The sequence below is a fragment of the Coffea arabica genome, chromosome 9e (assembly GCF_036785885.1).
Source record: "Coffea arabica cultivar ET-39 chromosome 9e, Coffea Arabica ET-39 HiFi, whole genome shotgun sequence".
Classification (NCBI taxonomy): domain Eukaryota; kingdom Viridiplantae; phylum Streptophyta; class Magnoliopsida; order Gentianales; family Rubiaceae; genus Coffea; species Coffea arabica.
The window spans coordinates 30612734-30633810 of record NC_092327.1 but is presented as its reverse complement, the minus strand read 5'-3'; the positions used below and the strand labels follow the sequence as shown (position 1 = coordinate 30633810).

General features: G+C 37.1%; 1 long non-coding RNA gene across 1 annotated transcript; it reads left to right on the top strand.

Annotated features, from left to right (window-relative positions):
• Positions 1 to 9104: 9104 nt before the first annotated feature.
• On the top strand, positions 9105 to 13489 carry LOC140014837 (uncharacterized). Its single transcript, XR_011821542.1, has 4 exons — positions 9105 to 9409; positions 10984 to 11072; positions 11207 to 11526; positions 12556 to 13489. It is a non-coding gene; the product is annotated as an uncharacterized lncRNA (long non-coding RNA).
• Positions 13490 to 21077: the final 7588 nt, after the last annotated feature.

Sequence of the window (21077 nt, the reverse complement as noted above, 5' to 3'; positions counted from 1 at the left end):
TAAAGTAATTTTAATCGACATTTTTTTAAGAAAAAGAGTATTGAAGGAAAAGTGGGTCTACATCTTGACTTCAACACGTGAATATTGGAGAAAAAGTGCATCTACATTTTTCGGATTATTTTCAATTAGATTGTTAGTTGTTTAAATTAAATCACATTATTGTGTTTGCAAAAAATAATTTTAAATACAATGTTGAAAATAAAAGTAAGAGCTCTTTAAAGCAAAAGAATTACAATATAAGATAAGATTATGGTAAAAAAGTCATAACGAAATCAGTGCATTATGAAAATAATAGATAAATAAATTAAAGAGAGAGAAGAGAGAAGGAAACTGATCAATTAATTAGAGAGAGAAGAAAAAGAATAATTAGTGGGTAATAGGTCCAACAAAATCAATGAGCATATATGAATTTGACTGGTTGAGGGTAATATTCGTATTTGAATAAAAATTGTTCTAGCAGGAAGATTATCGCTCTAAATAGTCTAAGTGCCTATTAAGATGGAATTCAGGTGTTCATAATTCGAAAAGGTACGATATTAATTATTAGTGTGTGAATTCATATGATAGGTGCACCTATTGGACGCCCATTAGCAAAACTTATTTATTATAAACATCAACACTCAATTACTCAATATATATCTATCAAATTAAGTGCATTTATATTGCTAGAGTGGAAATAATTCAAACTGAGGGATAAAAGTAGTTTGAAGAGAGAGAGTGATTTCCAAATTGGTTAGTTGGAAGAAAACTTGTCTGCTAAATGGGTCGACCCAATTAACTAATTGATCCATGAATTGACTACACACAGCAATCAAATCTTGCCATACCAGCTAAACGTCTGTTAATCTCTATCTTGTTAATTCCTTTTTCCACGCCCTAGGACTCTAGCACCATTTTGGCTCTTGAGAACATTCAGTTTTTTTTTTCATCATTTTTTTTCCTTTTTCTGTTTCTCCACGTGATGCTCCTTGTTTCCTTTTTTTTTCTCCAGATCTTTATATTCTTTTTTTTTTCCTTTTTATAAACCTTTAAGACAACACAATGGATTTTTTTTATGTTATTATGACATATGGATATCCAAATCTTGTGTTTGATTAGTTATAGGCTCATCTTGTGTTTCGTAGGAAATGGGATGAGATGGGTAATTTATAAACCAAAATACCTAGACCTACAAAGGCATACCAATCGGACTTTATATGTCGGGCTTGACAAAGCCCAAGATCGGTTCAAACAAAGCAGAACCTTGGGCAGAGTTTCAGGTTAACTCTATGAGCTCTATGAGTTCCCATACTCGGGTTACAGATATATTGGGTTTTTGGGTATTGTTCTGGCTCAAACGATACCCGCAATCAATTAATGTTATATATTATAAATAATTATATATAAATTTAAAAATTATTTATAAGTATACCCATTGTAATATACAATATACATACAGGCACGTGCACACACACACACATATATACCTCAATATTTTGCCAAGTAGGATTTGACAGTATATATACGTAACATGTATATAATGTAGAGTTGTTAAATCTAGAATAGTCTAATTTCAAGCCAAATTCGACATTATTAATAAACAAATTGAGATTGCTCCTAACTTATATGAGCTTTGTGCGGTCCGAACTTGAATTAACATGTAAAGTTTCTTTTTTGTTTTTTGGGCCGGGTTTGAGCATAGAACCCCATTCATAAGTCTCAATTGACATCCCTAACCTTTTGTCAATTAAAATTGACGAAGAAAAAAAAAACAAATTTGACTGAAAAAACATGGTTGTATAATTAACTAGTTGGAGCAAATTAGTTCAACATTTTGATTCTACTAGGTGTGAATAAGTCCAAAATGTATTCATATTATTAATAAGGACAAATTAGTCAAAAATTTTAGTTTTGCTATTACTTAGGACAACTTAAACTAAAATCTTTTGTCTTATTAGTAGAGGCAAATTATTCAGAATTTTAAATTATATTATAGTGAGATTAGTGTTATATAGCTGTCAGAATATGGTATGGATATTATGTTATTAGTAGAATCCAAAATGTTGTTATTGCACCTCCTCATCTATGGGTGACTAATATCACTTGGATTATTTTTTCTCCCCGGATTAATTCAGTTTGATAGAATGTCTAATCCCATGCATCAAAAGCAATCAAATATGGAATGACCATAGGATTAGTAACCCAATCCTGTATAATCTCATGTACCAAACAACTCCTTAAATTTTATGAAGGTCAAGGAATTTGAGACAGTATAATATAAAACTTTTTGCATGAATATGATTTCTCTCCTAGGACTTGCTAGTCGAGCGATGGTCGTTGTCAGGGAAGAGTAAAAAATTGATGGTAACATGTGTGTGTGTGTGTGTGTGTGTGAGAGAGAGAGAGAGAGAGAGAGAGGAGTACTTGAAGAAAATATTTTTTTGAAAAATGAAAAAAAAGATATTTTAGAGTAATTAGTTGATTTTTTGGCTCATGTCATATCTTTCGGTTTGATTTGCTACACAAATCATTAATATATGAGCAAATTATCTGGTTGGCCATTAAACTTTTGCGATCATCGAGTTTTGGTCACCCAACTTTTAAAGATCTGGTTTTGGCCACTAAATTATATAAAGGTAGGAAATGAGACCATTCTGTTACATTTGACCGTTAAGTTCTTTGATCTGTCCGTTAGCGCGATTTTCAAGACAAAAGGCAGGGTCTTTTTAGGAAGTTCAAAATAGCATTCAATGCTTCTCTCAAAAATTGTTGCTCTTCTTCCTCCCCCTCCTCAAATCTTCGTCAGGCCCTTTTCATCCACCGCAGACATCACTCCTCCAACGCCACCAGTAGATTTCCGAGTGTCAAATTCTTCGTTGTACCTGCAAATGCCAAGACTGCCATCCAGGCCGTGGCTATAAGCTCCAGGAGGTCAAGTTCGATGGCTAATTTGAGTACCATAGGAAGTACGGATGCACTAGCCAGGTGCATGGCGAATAAGCAAGCTTCCTCCTCTGCCATTATTTGATTTCCCTTTTTTTTTTTGGTTTGTATTCCAACTTCAGCTTCAGAAATCAGAAATGTCCTTGTGGGAGGTTTGTTTGGCTGGATAGGAATCAAAGTTGACGGAAAAGCTTCCGGGACGAATGAAAATGTGAGATTGGAATATGAACGCACCTGGCAGAGCAGAGGGGACTAGTTTATATAACTTCAAAAATCCGCGGTCTCTATGTGTGTTTTTGTTTTTTTGTTTTTTTTTACCGGAGAGCTTTTCTTCTCTCAGACCCTTGCTCGATCTCACCATCTGGTGGATGGTAGAAGTCACCATCGGACCCTACCACTGATTGCACACCCACTGCCTTGATCTGGTGTAATCTAATCGCTGCGATTTAGCGTTTTTTAGTGCGAAACCCTAAGCCCGGTTGGAATTAAACACATGATGTATCCAGGAGGGAACTCCAGGAGGGTGGGGAACGACGAAAGTAGCGGCGAGATCGCTCTGCTACTCTGACTGAACCAAGGACAGCAAGTTCCTGCAGGAAGACGACAAGGAAGACAAGGAGGGGGAAGATACAGAGGGTGACAAGTGACACGGCGAAGACGAAGGAGCAGCGACGGACGAAATCGAGATGTGAGGAATGAATTCGGGAGCACGGGCGTTGAGCTTACTCAAGGAGGCGGATTTATAGAGGCATGGATCGGAGGGAAATGAGGATAAGAAAGAAGATTTGAAGCGATAGAATGGATAGTCGTGATCGAGGAGAGAGGATGAATAGGACTTGCTTAAGGTTTCGGGAAGATAATCAGATCCAGACATCGTTCACCTTCAATGCTATTTTGAAGGCAGGGTCTTGAATCCAGCTGATGATGACGATGATGTCTTTGATCTAGAGAAGTAGTCCCTATAGCAGATGCGAACAAGTTCATGGGCCTTGAGCCCCAAATGTTATACTGCATTATGTCGATCGCCGGAGTTCCGCTCTCCAAGCTTCCATTTCCTTCTCTCTTGTGGTTTCTCGGGTGAATCTGTCTTGTTTAGGTTTATGCAAGAAGAAGAAGAAGAAGTGTTATTTTGAACTTCCTAAAAAGACCCTGCCTTTTGTTTTGAAAACCGCGCTAACGGACAAATCAAAGAACTTAACGGTTAAATGTAACAGAATGGTCTCATTTCCTACCTTTATATAATTTAGTGGCCAAAACCAGATCTTTAAAAGTTGAGTGACCAAAACTCGATGATCGCAAAAGTTTAATGGCCAACCGGATAATTTGCTCTTAATATATTAAAAACGCGAATTTGCTTGCTACAGTGCACACGGACCGGTGATCCAATAATTATGCGCAACTTTGGTGGCTTTTCTAATGAGCTTCAGGCGTGTGCTTGTTTTTGCGAGAAAAAAATCATGGACGTTAGGCTAGCTTGTGGTGAGCCGTCGGATTGTGAAATTTTATTACATTCAAATTGAGATCGTCGATGATGTTGTTTGTAATTATCATTCCTTTAGCTCCAGCACCAAGTGGGCAGTATGTGGGAACCGCATGTCTAATATTTGCTTCTGATATGACTTGTTGAGTAGATTCGCTAGGCAAGAAAGTTAGTGAAAAAGGAACTGATCGAACGATGACAATCAGGAGGTAGGCTTGAAAGCAGCTATCCTTTGAAGACAGTGTAATAGCAAGCACTAGTCTAGCTCCGTGGCACCGAAAATGTATTAGGGCTCGAGTGATTCACTGAAGTGACGAGACGTGAAGGTTGCTTTTTCAAGTGTCTGTAGCAGAACATTCTGTCAACCAGGGAAGGTTTTTGGTGACAAGACCTAGAGATATCAGAAGATTAATTCATTAGGAAAACTAGCTACATGAAGTGTGTGCTTGAGAAAATTTCAATTTATCCTATTGTGAGCATCGTTCAAAGTCGCGGTTACAGTCCGGACCACTCTACATCGGTCTCGACATATCGGTTATGGTTTCGGTGAGACACAAATTTTGAAGTATTTAATATTCTAAAAATTGTGAATAATATAAAAAATATGCTAAACAAAATAATAAAAAATTAGCAAAAGAAACAAAATATGCTAAACTCAGGATGGCTCGGGCGATTCGGTATAACTCGACCATTTCTATTTGTATCAGAGACTCCTCGACCGAGTTCTCAGTGATCCATGTATCTAGAAGTCATGTCATTCCGGTATCAGAACGGAGAGCTCCGTTCCGGCCGAGTCTTTAAATCATGATCGTAAGCCTTTTCCACGTCCACCTTCACAACCATAATCCCCTTTCTCTCTTTCAGCCTCTTAGTTATATGAATAATCTCTTGAAGAATAACAATGAGCTTGTTTGGATAGCCCTTTTTTTTTCAAATATGTATCTAGAACAAGTTTTGGAGATTTGGCTTTTGCCAACTCCTTTATAGCTCGAACCAATGCAAATTTAAATACTGCTTTGCACATGAAGTTGTACACTCAACAAAAAGCTGGCACCCATTGTTGAATCCACCGAAGTGGGTCCCCCAGTGAACACAGCTGTTACCACCAAGGACAAATGGTAAATGCTTTCAGGATTTGCCAGAAGTTTGGATGCAACACGTGTATTATTCTTGTCATGTTATAAGAAGGAAAATATAAACATAGCTAAATTTGGGATGAAACAAATTTCGGATTTATTTTTTCTGCCCACAAACTTATGCGGTCAAGAAATTTTAATTAATTTATCACCCCACAAGCTTAAATAAGAACCAACAAAATCATGAACGTACACAATAGCACGTAATTTGGCTAGCGTAGCTGGTAGGCCTTTAAAGGAGTTTCGCATAATTTGTGAGGCACACACCAATGACCACTTAAAGCCAACTTGAGAGGTGAGGTAGAGTGCAGCCAATTCATTAAGGAGTGTGCGTATTTTTGTACACAGCGAACATATTCTTGGCCATTGTATCCCTCATGGCAATCCAGTGGTCAACAATTTCGAGCCGACAATGTAGCGGTTGTATCTCTGGATAGGGGGGAATTCTACCACTCTCATTTGGATCTCCCTCCTCTAGGTTCGCAAAATACATATTGTTTGGTAGCTGATCTCTTATGAAATTGTGAACGGCATAACAAGTAATAACTATATTAATCTACGTTGTCATCAGGTAGTTTGACACGACTCCCCGTAAGATAGCAAACCTCCTTTTGAGCACACCAAATATTCTTTCGACAACGTTACATAACGCCGAATGCCTATAGTTAAAGAGTTCCTTTGCATTGGCAAATCTTCCACGCCTACGATCACTTAAATCCACTTGCTGTCCTTTATAAAAGGTAAAAATCTAGGCATATTGCAGTACGCATGGTCCACCAAATAGTACTTACCTACTGCAATAAGGGGATTCATAATTAGGTGTTAGGCATTGAACAAGTGCCCTTCAGGGATGCAATCGAAATAATACTTGAGGGCGGTATAGAAAAATGGTTTGGGCCAGTTAGATCCCTATTTAGAACCCTGGCATCACGAGCACTTCTCTCCCATCTAGCATATACATACACAAATCGCATATTGTGATTGCACATGGCAAACTCATTTTGTAATTGAACCCCATGTCTATTGGTGTACACCACTTGTTGCTCGGTTGGTGTAGAAGTTGGTATTTATGACCCGTCAATTGCTCCAACAACATCCTATTCACTTTCAATTAGGCAATTACAGAACCTCTAGTTAAAGTGTTATATCACAAGTATTATTGGAGGCAAATTAATACTTATGAAAAATGATATTTAATTGGGAGGTCGTGTTACACATTAAAAAAATAAACAAATTAAAATTTTACTTCGTATTCTTGCAACTCCCAATAATTATGTTCAATATCCTATTTATTATAATAGATCAAACCATACTACAAACCACGGATAATATCAGGTATTGCCAAGAATTTTTGAATGGACTTCTTCCTGCCTTCTTGGAGTTATGACACATTGGGTGAAGGTACACAATCCCTAGATGATCTTGTGAATATTTCAGTGCACAATTTTCGTTGAATGGTTGAATCTGTTAGCAATCATTCGCATCCGTATGTTGTCGCTCATCATCACCAAAGTTATCGCTAGTGTCTCCGCTATTGTTACCTTTTTTTGGTGATTTTGTTGGATGAATCCACATTCCGATAGGACGTGACATAACTTCATGAATGAATCCACATTTAATGTAGTAGCATCCATAATTCGTGTGTGGTGGCTGGACATCAATTCTTCCATCCAATGCCGGTCAGTTAAAGTCGAAGTTCTACAGGGTACCTTCTAAATAGGTTCCCCGTATAATTTGGCATGCGGCCCGAACAACAAGACTGCCCTTGCTACTAAGATGTAGTCTTCCTCGTTGAATGAAGAGCTATCCCCTGATCATGGTAGAAGCTATCTGACAGGTTGTCGATACTTGTGTAATAATAATAATAATAGTCCTAGTTGCCTACAAAAGCAGTTTCACGTCAATTTCAGTACTGGAGTAGGGACTCTAGATATGCAATAGATTACTAGATTCACCGTGGTTCCGAAGAGTTTGCTAAATTCGATATACCAGAATTTACTCGCGAGAACTTGTTGATTTGTATACAGAGCAAGTATGGTCGAATTCACAGGGATTAGGAGTAATTCGTTTCTACTAAAGTTCAAGTTATGGGGGATTTTTAGGGAAATTAACAATGAGTTATACTAATCAAATATTGTAGTTAAATAAGAATTAAATAACAATAAGATAAAAATTCAGACAGTATTGGACAGCTCTAGTCAAGAAGCAACTTCAGAAATGGTTCTTCTAATTGATCATCGATGCAAGAATAATTTCATGTATAAACTGATAAATAAGTTATAATTGTCAAACAAGCGATGACAATCAATTTCTCCGTAATTATTGATACCTAAGGTACGACCGTTAACTATTGCCCTAATTGCAAAACAATCCTAAGTATGACCATAGAACTAAAATTCACAATTGTTTTAAGATTTAGAGTAATCCTATTCTAACCAAACAACACGCTACGGGGATTGTTTACAAATTACCCCGCATATTTTCCTAACATAATCTGCCACTAATTTAGAACAATCAAACAATTATGGATTTAATTATTCTAATTGGCTTCAGGTTAATGAATTACTCTACCATCCGGGCCTGGGATAATTGAATAATACAACAATCATAAGATAATAAAGTAGGAAATATACGAATACCAGAAAATAATAGAAAAGTTAAAATCAGTTAGATCTCACAATTTAAGTCGAACCAAATCTTCTGTTGTTCCTTGACTAGAAGTACAGCCTTTGTTCATCTCTGGGATAACAATCTCAAGCAAATTTGTAGAAACAGTTGCGGCGTACATTTTCCTCAATCGGGAAGGAAGAAATGATAAAATAAGAATGATAATCATAAAAAGAACTACAAAGTCAAAAAAGTAACTAATTCTCTCTTGGTCTTGGCATACGAAGGAAGAAAAACCACAAAAGACGAAAAAGTCAATCCCCCAAAAAAAAGGAGTCAAGAATGACGGCTATTTTTCCTATCTAATTCCCTCTTGCTAATTGTCTGCCCACTATACGGCTAATGGGAAAGAAAAGGGAAAAGAGTCCTAGTACTTCTTGACTTCTTTCCTCTTTGGAAGCTACTACCAGAAGAAAACGGAAGTGCCCTCATTTCCCTCCAAGTCCGCCGCATCTTTTTGACTGGATAAGGAAACAGAGTTGAATTAATCTCCACCTTGTTGACTGCTACTCAAACTCTTTTGTTGACTATCGACAAATTGGTATCTTTTTATGGTATTTTGTTCCACTCCCTGCGATAATTACAAATTTTTAAAAGTGAGTAAAATCTGACAATTAATCCATATTTGGTAAGGCAATAGGGGTAATTAAATATAAAATAAATGGCAAAATTGCATCCTATCACTATCCATTTCTAGAAGGGTATGAGGCTTGATAACAAAAATATAGGGACTGTTTGGACTGTAGATTTAGTTTGCAACTTAACCTTTTAGAAAATAATTGTTTGGACTGGATAAAATAATCATTCCCCAATTTGACCCACATTGGATTCCTGCATGTCAGCAGCTTTTTGTACAAAATACTTACTACACAACAAATAATACGACCTGGCTGGCTTTTTCCAAATGTGAAGTAAAAGTAACCGTTGGTGGCAGGAGTAAAGCCATTTACTCCTCAAAGAACTGACAGGCTTCACGTGTTCCCTTCCTCTCCCATATTTTGCCCATTTTCATCTAGCTCGGAACGGTCATCAAACTTCGACCACATCCAGCCAGGTCGCATTGTCGGTGAACATTAACTTCCCAATTTGAATTGCTTGCGTTTAAGAAGGTGATGGGCTTTCATTCAGCTTCTTAATTGCAACACTCCAGCTGCGATTTGTACTTGCCACACTCCAGCGGTGATTCCGGCATGCTCTCTGGCAGGTATGTTCTTTCGATTTTCTGCCAACTATTTCTGATTAATTGTCATGCCTCAAACAGAAAAAGTGCCAAAATACTCTGCGTGGGAGTGATATGAATGTTTAACAACTTAACTTTTAAATTAAGGCTAAAGATTAGAGACTCAAAAAATAAATATTGGGCATAAATGCCATGGGTAAAATAAATATTTAGATTGGGGTATAACTCTATTAACCACCGGATTAAAGGAAGGAGGTCAGGTTTCTCGTAATTTAAGGATGTCCATGAAATAGATTTAGTACTATGAAATAGATTTAGATATCCTCAACAAGCGTGAGGCCGTGAAACTATCCTGATTGTTTTCAACTGCAGGCTTCACCAAATTTCATCTCTTCTTGTTAAAAGAGCATTAGGAGATTTATTCTGCTAATACAGTTTAGTCCAACCCCGGTGTATAATGTACAAAACCTTTTCTTACTACAATCTGGAAGCAATTCTTAGTGATATGTCGTTCATGTATGATCCAATCAGGCATTAAAGTTTATACAGCAGCAGCTGCAGCAGAAAGCTTGCGATCGTAGGAGTCCCAGACTAATAGATAAATGTATAGTCTCTTCACAAAATTTGATTACACAAGTCACTCCATTGTGTTTCTGGCCACCAAGTCATTTGGTTGAGCGTTTTGTTAAAGCATCAGCACAGTAATGACACCTGTGAACAAAAGGACAGAGATGCAGCAATTTGAGGAAAACAGAATGCATGCAAAGAACTAGATCCTTCTGAAATGAATAAGGCGACAAGTGAACTATAGATTGACAAAAGAGTAGAAAATACTGAACTTACAAAACAAAAATATAGAGAAAACAACTACAACACACATAGCATAAACAAAAATTTGAAGGAAAAAAAGATCCACCGGTAAAATACTAAATACGGAGACTTCTGAAGCACAAACTTATTGTAATTGTTGATTATAATATGAAGCATGTCAATCACTAATTCTTCAAGAGGAAGCAGTGACATATCTGGGAAAGTTCAATCTGCCAAAATATCAAGACAATCTCAAGATATCATATGAGTTAGCAGGATTCTAACTATCTATTAATGCAACTTAATGTTAACTTTATAATGGAACTTTTGTAAAGCCTCACAACATTCTATATGCATTGGAAGCTAATTGTAACCTATACAATGTCTAGGTAATCGGAGAAACAGGCAAACAGAACAAAAAACATTTAAATACAAGAATTATTATCCTTAAGAGAGATTATCTCAGCAAGTAGCTCAGGGTCTGAAAAACAAGCAGGTGTTTATCTTAAAAAGGTTCCAATCATTAATGTTTTGGCAGTCATTGTAAATCTGAACAACAACGAAAATTGTAAACTATTGACTTTGTGTATCTGATGAATAATAATTTATATGTCCACCTACTGCCACCTTATTTGTGTGTGCCGTTGTTAGCTCTTTGGTTATGACCGCTGACAAGAGGAAGAAGCCTTTTTGCGATTAAATGTCCTTCTTCCATGTCCATATGTATGGTCGAATAAATTTCGCTCTTAATTGATTTAGTCTTACCAGTTATGTATCCCATTTTGTAGCCTCACCTGTTAGCTGTACTTCCGATTGCTCCTTTCGTTCGTCAACTGCTTCCAACAACTACATCGACTGCCTGTCCACCTACGTTGAGGCAAGTCAATTCGCACTATCCCTGCTTGACCTGATTTATCCCACCTATTATTTGTCGCTTTATTTTTTCCAAAGCACTTTAAAGTATTGTAGACATATCCATTTCTGAAATACATTTTTTCCCACGCTTTTCAGCAAATGGCCTCTAGGATTCAATGGACCGATGCAATGGATGAAACTTTCCTCATAGCCTATGTTAGTTTTAGGAAAAATAACTGGTGGGACAACAGGAAATTGCTAGAGACAAACTACGACCAGTTGGCAACACATTTGGTGAGTAATGGAAGCTTGTCACTGGCCAACAGCTGCAGACTAGATTCTATCACATCAAGAAGAAATGGGACATGTTCTGCAATCTGCGTGGGATATCATCAAAAGCAGAGACCGGGGTTGGGTAGAGTGCGGACACCTACTGCTTTACTACTGATGATGAACATTGGGAAAACTTGGTGCAGGTATGGACTTTTAATCCTTTATTTGTTAATTTACTTCCTTACGATGCACATTGAATGCTTAGTGCTGCAATAGAGGAATTCCCATTTCTGGAATTTTGTTAATAGTTGCACTGTTTCGAATTCCTATTGCTGCCACTGCTGCTATTTATTATTTTACTTTTGGCGGATAGTCTTGGTGAGGATAGTTTTTGCTATTAGCTGATTCGATGCTTAAGTAGATGTGTCTTGGTGATATTGGCTTGTTAAAGTTTGGATTTCTGTTTGACTGTCTCCTTTGAAGCACTAGAACTGCATGAACTTGAGAGACAGATGGGGCATAACTGAAAAGTGGGAAAACTATATGCTATAAGAACTAGGCTCACCAAGTAGTTGGTCTTAACTGTGATAAAATCAAGCTATCATACACTACTGTAGGTGGTGGCTGCTACTACTTGCATAAGAATTTCCATACGTGACTACTTGGGATTTGTTCGCTACTGCTATCTACTTCAACCAGATTCATCCACATTACTTCTATGGCTACAGCTCATTTTTTTCAAGTTAAAAATTGTAGATTGCAGCAGCCATTGATATATAACCCCCAAATATTAAATAATATTAATGACTTCCATCATGTGAATATGTTTTTGTACGCAAAGGGCCTGTTTTCGGTAGGGGTCATATAAGAAATGACATGCACAGTTATTGTTTTGAAACCACTACCTTTGACTGAATATTGCTATCCATTCTTCCAGCATTTGTGGCTTGAAATATGCGTTTACCAATTGTATGAATGGTTCAGTAGCCATATTGTCCATATGTGTTCACTTTGCTGCCTTACAATTAGTTTTAGTCTTTATTATCTTGTGACAACAGTACATAATGGATACTAGTAGGGGCTTTAATCAACACATTTTCTGGTTCAATTTTGCCGACTCGTATATTAACTGAAATGCATCTCTATTGCATATACGAACTATCTATTTCAGTAGTTAAGTAGTATTGCACATATCTTTCCTTCGTGCTGACTACAGATTTGCATTTCATTAGTCTAATGCGGCGTATACTGAATTCAAAAAGGAGAACTCCTGCTACTGGTATGATCGGCTGACACCATTACTGCTTGGAAGACAAGCCACAGACAGCCGTGCCCAATTTGCAAGTGAGGTAGTACCATCGGAACCGCCTCGCTGTGAAAGGGCCAACACTTCTGCTAGGAGTCGGAAGGAAAAAAGTAAAGCCTCTATCTCGAGGGCCCCTGATCCAGCGAACATGGGCGACCAAGGGGATGAAGATGACGTGTACTATGTGTCGCCAGTTCCAGGGGCAGTTGGAGGTAAAAGGTCAGCGTTAAACCTAGGGACCAATGGTGAACCGGAGGGAACTAGAAGGTCAAAATCTATGAGGTCATCTACTGGTCTTGAGGATGCTATTAGCAAAATTGAAAATTACTCCGAAGTTGTACTTGAGGACAGACGGAGTAGGATGGAGTTCGAGTCCCTCTATAACGTAATCCAGTGCCAGGATATGATCAATACAACGGAGATTCCGTCGGAATGGAGAATACACGCTAATTATCATTATGCGAATAATGAAAAAAAGTGTGAGCGCGTTATATTCCTTCGAGCTTCTGCAACTAACCGATACGGCTATATTGTTAAGTTGATGCAAGAGAAAGGTTTGGCTTGAGTTGTGGCTGCTGAAAACTAACGTATTTTGAGAACTATTATTATTGTATATGTTGTTACTGAGACTTTGGAGTCAGTTACTCTTTACTCTTTACTTGTTGGAGTCAGTTACTCTTTACTCTTTGGTGTGTATAAGCCTACCCCACGTTGGCTTTGAGAGTAGGCTTTCTGAGGACATAGAAAATAAAACATATGTATTGTCTTTAAGAGTCATGATAGGGATTTGTTTCGTGGTTACAATTTCAGATTATTTTTACCGCTATGTATAAGTAAACCGCATTTGGTTATATTTTATGTCAGATGTTTGTTGTGTTTCCTCTGGCTTTTGGTTTAATATATTCTAGGGTGCAGAACAGGACAGAAGCTCTTCATTCATCTCATTTTTTTTTTGTTTCAGTACCTTCATAACAAATGAAGTGCTAGTTGGAATGCCTGCAAAATTAAGCACTAAGGCTACTGCCGCCAGTCCAGTACCTATCTTCTTTGAGCAGCAGTGCAGACTAGAATTGCAAACGAGTCGGGTCGAGTCGAGATTTGGGCTAATCGAGTCGAGTCTCGACTAAATTTTACCAAACTCGAACTCGAGTTCGATCTCGACGAGCCGGCAATTTAAAGCTTGAGCTCGACTCGAATCAATTCGAACCGAGCTCGAGCTCGAAAAAAATAAAAATAATTATTTTATTTTTTTAAAAAATAAATAAAATAATTTTTTTCTTAATAAATAATAAAATTTTAAGGATATATATGTAATTTTACTATTAAAATAAGAAAATAAAAAAATATATATATACTTAAAATAAAAAAAATACATATACTTAAAATAAAAAAAATAAAAAATATTATATATATATATATACTCGAACTCTCGAGTTGGCTCGCGAGCTAACGAGTTAAATATTTTGAACTTGAGTTTGAGCTCGATTTTGATTCGAGCCAGCTCGAACTCGATTTCGATTCGAGTCGCTCGCAAGCGGATCGATTCGTTTGCAGCCCTAGTGTAGACTGTGTGGGATGGTTCTATTTGTAATCAATAAAATAATGAATTGAATATAAAAACTAAAAAGTTGTTTACGGGAGTTTTGGAATGCAAATTTGATGAATTAAATAAAACATGAAGGATTAATTAGTTAATTCATCAAATAATAAGCACAACTTTTTGGATTAATTTCCTTTGTAAAATGATTGCTCTACAAGTACACAAGTCATATTTTTTCAACTTTATAGACCTTAAATGGCTAACTTAATAAGAAAAACATAAAGATAATTGTTCATTTTAACTATTTATGGTTATTTGTTTCCCCGATTTAGTTAAATCGATTGCAAATTTTAGCATTTTCGAGTTGTTGGCCTTCTAATGCACAAATCTTAAAGTTCGTAATCTAGCTAGACGACTAGTTTATTGGGGAATTGCTGGCCTAAATTTTTCTTTCGTCTTATCAATTTTTTATGTTGTATTTCAAGTATCGTTATTTGGGGGGGGGGAAATTAAAACTTATATCAAATATGCCAACATGTATAAATGCATCAAGAAGAAGATGAGACTTTTATTTGATAAGATTCAAAAAGTTGGAGCCACCACATGGATTTTAGGCCTAACCATCACCCAAGTGGATTAGGGCCTAAAGCAGTTATGAAAGATAATTGTTTCCTAATAAATAAGCTTAACATGTCATGGAAAGGTTTTACACCATAAACTTATAATTGTAAATCTTTAAACAAAAAATACGAATTTTGGCACAATATATATTTACAAATCATATATTATTGGCTGCTACATATCAATTTTCTTTGATTTTGCATATCTCTACATATCTCAATTCGGATATAAAAGTACTTGATACTACTAAAAATTTATTGGTCACTGCACTTTTTGGTTTGAAACCGAAATATGAGAAACTTGATCCAAAACGATAACAAAAAAATGGACCACGCCAGGAGGTCATTTGCTTCGCTCTCAAGCATAACTCTTTTGGCTAGTTTTTCTAATTCATCATAACTCACAACAGTCACTTTGACAGGGGACTTCAAAGAACAAAGCAAAAATTAGATCTTGCAAATGCACTTTCATATTTTGTGGGCCTTCAAAATGTTTAGATGCTTTTCAAATTCAAGCAAGTGCTAAAGCAATGGTACAACGAGGTGACCACTAAGGAGCAACTTCCACTAATGCTTCTGCTTTGTTGCTGTGCCTATTTCCCTACGCCACTAATGCCTACTGCCCTTCGCAGTTTTTATACCCATAGGGAGGCTGTTCAAGTGTAAAATGTATGCTTGAGCGTGGCTGAAATAATTCGGACCTTGGGGCCAGGCTGAAATAATTAGTTCTATGGGGCCAGACTCCCTACCAAGCATAGTGGAGATAGGTTTTATACGTTAGTGATTTTTGCTTTTGCTGGTCTACAGAAGTCTGAAAAGTAGAAGTGTGATGAACTTGTATGTTTCCACTTGCAAATATTCAGGGACTTGTCATGTCTGCAGGTATGCACTAGCACTTATACATGTGTACTACAGGGGTCACAAATTGTGGAAATGCATGTGCTAATCTGCATCCCAAGACCTGTAGACCAAACATATCATACCACCATAAAGTGAAAATTGCGGTGGAAGTTTTTATGGTAGTACGATAACCCAAATGCATCGCAATGCAGATCAGCCATTCACCCCAATAAATATATCATACTACCTTAAGAACTTGCAGAGCACCTCGCTACTCCAAAAATCATAAGAACGAAAAGTTCGAGGCACCTTACCAAGACGAATAGTCAGCCATTTCTCCTCCCAAAGTAGCGTTACAGTTGATTGTGTACGTGCTTCTCTGTGTGGACAGATAGTGTGGCAAACTGTTCTGTACGTGGTGTGCCAGTGGAAGCGAGGTAAGTAGTAGCGGTCTCTTTATAATAGTGCAATCTAAATTCATTTCTGTGGTTATTTAGTTCATGTATAGGAATCGTTTATACTCTCATTTAATGCATTGTACATGTATCGTGTAAAAGTGATTCATATTTTCATGTTCAAAGTGATATCAAAACAAAGTGGCAGTTATTTGAGGTATTACGATTCAAAGTAGCAGTTATAAGTTATAGCTATGGCTGGATAATGAGATAGATCTTTTTGTGGTAGTACGAATCCAACTTTTAATTTATAAGTCTTTTTTTAGGTGGTACTTGCAGAGCACTACTACGTTTGTACCCACTTGGTTAGGAAATGAAGAAGCATGATATAGCATTTGACTAGAAATCTTTTAAGAACTAACTAGATCTTATCAATTTGAAGATGAACTGATGTCATCACGGGCTCCGTATTGCTTACGTGCTGAATTAGAGTACTATCTTATGCATGTGAAATTTAACGAACTGACTTGAAATAACTCATCCCCCGCCCCCTCCTAACATATAAATTTTATAAAATTCTCTAGTCTCTATTGTCCCGTGCACAAGTTAATACAATTATAGAGCTGTTTTAAACTAATTTTGGACGTACCTAAAATTAGTTACGAGACTATTTCAAGAACAAATTCTTCTTAAATTAGTTTCTAAACTTATTTTAGCAAGAAAGAGCCTTCCGCGCATAGATTATTTGAGTAATTATATTGAAAATTACCGTGGCTCACTTTTTGAACTTGAATATTATTTCAAATTTATTTGAAAGAATTTCACTTCAAATGTTAATCAGAATATGACCTTCTTGAAAGCTAATTAATAATCTTAGAAGAAGAAAAATTTTCCGTTGGTGAGGTTGGTAGGAAAGGATTGTCACATTACTAAATTATTAACAATAGTGATATGAAAGTCATATTGCTAACGTATGTTGAATTCCATAAAGCTACTCTTGCTTTCATTTAATTGGTGTGAAACAAATTCATAGACTCTGATGGGACGTTTATGTACAATTTCATACTTTAAGTTAAAGACATTTTATGTCTAGTATATACATTTTAAATATGTATACGAACACATATATAAACAAATTTATGAAATTAGATATACACACATGAACACACATATGTAAAAATATATACAGATATATACTCAGATATCATGGCCTGGAACAATTGCCGTGGTGCTAGGGGACGCAATTCGGATCGCATGAGACAAGACAAGGAAGATGAGGCCTTACTTCTTATGAGTGCCTCGTTAATGTTAATGCATTCGTCTCTTGCACATGTAACAAACAATCAACCATTTCCGCAATATGATGACTCATTCACCGATAGACAGTGGATGGAGCGATCACTCTACGGTCATCATAGACGATCAATAGGCAACATGTGTATCACGGTTGATAATTTCTTGCAACTGTCTGATATCCTTGTCTGGAAACAGTACGTTCCACACAACTACCAACAGCGTGTGCCCATACAGGAGGCGCTAGCTATGACTTTAATGTTGGTCAGCCACAAGCATACGCACCGTGTGTTGGGAACTATTTTGATCGATCCATCGAAACGATTAACCGAAATATAAAAAAAGTGCTCCGAGGCCTGTGTCTATTTGCAGTTGAAATAATATGACCGGATGACCAGACTGTAGTTCATCCACGAATTGCAAACTCAACTAATTTTTATCCATGGTTCAAGATAATGTGAGAAAGAAGAGTATTTCTTGGCTCGATATAGTAAGTTAATTCAAAACAGATGATTATATATTTTGCATGAATATTAGGATGCCGTAGGAGCGATGGATGACACCCACATCCATGCTTGTCCTTCGATAGGCAAGCAAATGGCATATACAAACCGGCACGGGTTTCAATCATAAAATGTTCTGGCAGTGTGTGACCATGACATGCGCTCCATCTATGTGTATGCTGGATAGGAGGGAAGTGCACATGATGTGCGAGTATTAGAGTCTACATTAGCATATCCGTCCAATTTTCCACTGCTGCAACCGGGTAATTAATGGTCCCAATTTTTCAAGTCAATAAATGCCATGCTTTATTTGCTAAACTCCTGCTTTTATCACGTTTATTAACTGTACCAACTTTTTTAATTAGGCCAATACTACTTAGTTGATGCGGCATATAGGAATGTTCCTAGTTTCATACCCCCGTATAAGAACATGGGCCCCGAATCTCCGACAAAAACCTTGTTCAATACTCGACATTCGCAGCTTCACAATGTCATTGAGCGCACATTTGGTGTGCTGAAGAAAAGATTCAAATTTTTAAAGGGTCTGATAGATAATTTCTACATGAGCACTCAAATAACTATAGTCATTGCTTGTTGTGCGTTGCACAACTTTTTAAGGATACACCAACCGAAAGATACCCATTTTCAACGATTCGAATCAGAAGACGTGTACTCGACTGAAGAGCCAGAAGTAGTAGGGCCAGTACCTCAGCCGTTCGCATTAAACGTATCTCCTGCAGAGCTGGCGGAATGGAAGGCTGCACGAGACTACATAGCGACTCAAATATACGCAGCACGGGAGCGATGATGCCGTTAGGTGTTCATCGAATTAATCGATTTGTAATTGTTTGTAAAAGTACAATCCATGTTTGGGGTGTACTTAAAATGGCCTTTTGTTCCCACAGCTAAATTAATTTGTACCGTCTATATTAAGTATGCATTGGTTTAACCTAAATCAACCACAAAGTTAAAACTTTTAAAGTCAAAGTCAAAATTTTCGAAGTCAAAGTCAACTGAATACATTCAATAATGAGCACCTGTCCAAACGCTAATTTACATGATTTATTTACTATCCAAACGCCTATTTCAAATTTACGCAATCTTAAATAGTAAGCTAAAAATAATTTCAAATAATCTACTGTCCAAAAAACCTTAGTTTAGCTACACTTACTTATCAGAAAAGTGACGGGTGCACTGAGCACACCACATACATCGCCTTTTAAAGGGGATGCAATCTGTCTCATATAGTAGAATTAAAGCACCACATACATTGCTTGCTAAGGCATCTCACGCAACTGCAACTGTTTGAAAAGACAAGACGATCAAATTCAAATTTCCGAATGAAAGCTCACATTAGCTTTGTTGAATTTGTACAACCAACTGAGAAAACTGAAACGAAAAGATGAGTCTAGCATCAATGCACGCCATATCAAATCGCCAGTTTGTGTTCGCCAGGGAAGTCATTTCATGGTCTCTAATTGTAAATATATTAGCATGTGTTTGGGTTTGGATTTGTTAGATGTTTTCAGTGTTACCAGTGTCCACTTGCGTTCTCTATGATTCCAAGTGATGGAATAAGGCTGCCACACTGAGGCAGGACCGTGTCTCTCCTTTACATTGTCCAAATTTAATAATGCAGACTTCTTACCATATTCACAAACGATTCGGGAGATAAGCAAATTGTTGGAACTACCTGCAATGGGGCAACAACATGGGAGCCTATACTTTTATTTATTCCGTTGCATGATTATTGCCGTTAAAATGCACCACATAAAAGCATTAGGTAAACAAGTATAATGATAGAGATGTACCATTGGGCAATCAAATAACCAATTGCATGTCCCAGGACCAATTCTCCCAGGACTAATTACTTTATACTTGAAGTTTCGTAACAAACATGCAGCAATCATTCATTAACTAACTTGTGCATTTCATCCATATTGTCCATGATTATTGGTCGTTAATTAGATTTATACTTTTCAGATAGTGACATTACAACAAATAGACTTGTTAGAGTTGAAGTATCCAGCCATCACTTCAACCTAAATTTAATCTTGATGGGTTGGGTAGTACGGGGGAGGGAGTGTAAGTGAGAGGTCTCGGATTCAAGTCCTCCTGTTAACACTAAAAAAAAAAATAATTTAGTTTTTATTTTTGATACGATGGTAGCCAAGAATGAAAGGCCGAATCTTTTATTAAAAAAATAAGAGGTAAATGTACATAGGTGAACCAAATGATCAAGTGCCACATTTTTGGTAAGATAGTACAAATGCGATTGACTCAAATGTTCTCACACACCACACATGAAAAAACCCGTTCAGTCAGTGCACATGCGACAAGCCATTAGACAGTGAAAAAAAGGTAAATGAAGGACATGCATTGGTTTTGATCTAATGTTCTCCAGTATCATTCTAGGGGGTAATGTCCAATGAATTCAACCAGTATTCCTGAAGCTGTCGATTAAGGCATAGAAACGTCTTTCTCATCTTGTCGTCCTCAAGATTCAGCACATCAGTTACCTTTCTCCCAGGGTGTGCACCTTCAAAAGATTCAATGACTTGAGCTCCCATGCTAACGACGAATTTTTCAAATTCACATTCCCGGCAATCTTTAATCTTGAGTTTAGCTGAGGCTAAGTTGGTCAGCGATGTTGCACACTTGAAGAACGGATTATTATCTTAGCTCCTATTGGACTTGCTTTCTCGGGATCCTTGCATTGAGCTTGTACCCCCTTGACTGCTAGCTGGTTGCTTGCCAGCCAATTTGGAATCGTGGTGCATGTGTGCGTCCGACTCAAGGACATACGTGTCATCGTCTAGATTTGAGAAAGACCGGCCTACAACAAATAGAGCTTGGTGTTGCCTTATGATTTGGGATGGCGGAACTGTAGAAGAATGCGCTTGGCTCCCAATGGTGGTTTTTCCTTCCAAGACCTCTGACATAGCATATTTGTCAACGCACTGACAATATCTAAAGTTCTTATAATTCTGATTTTCCTGTATATAAGTTGGAAACAAATTATGGAAGTTTAAGGCTCAAATACCATCCAAATATATATCATATTTGGCGTAGTACCATTACTACTGTGACTACAATAATAGAAAACAACAAACAAGAAATAAGACTTAGTTGTGGACTAAAATAAGACAGAGCAAAGCCGCCAGTGGAGTGAAAGAAATAAAAGCGAAACAACAACTTATCCATGGAAAATGGTAAAAAAAATGTTCATGGGAGGTGGGTTGCTTGGTATACTTGGA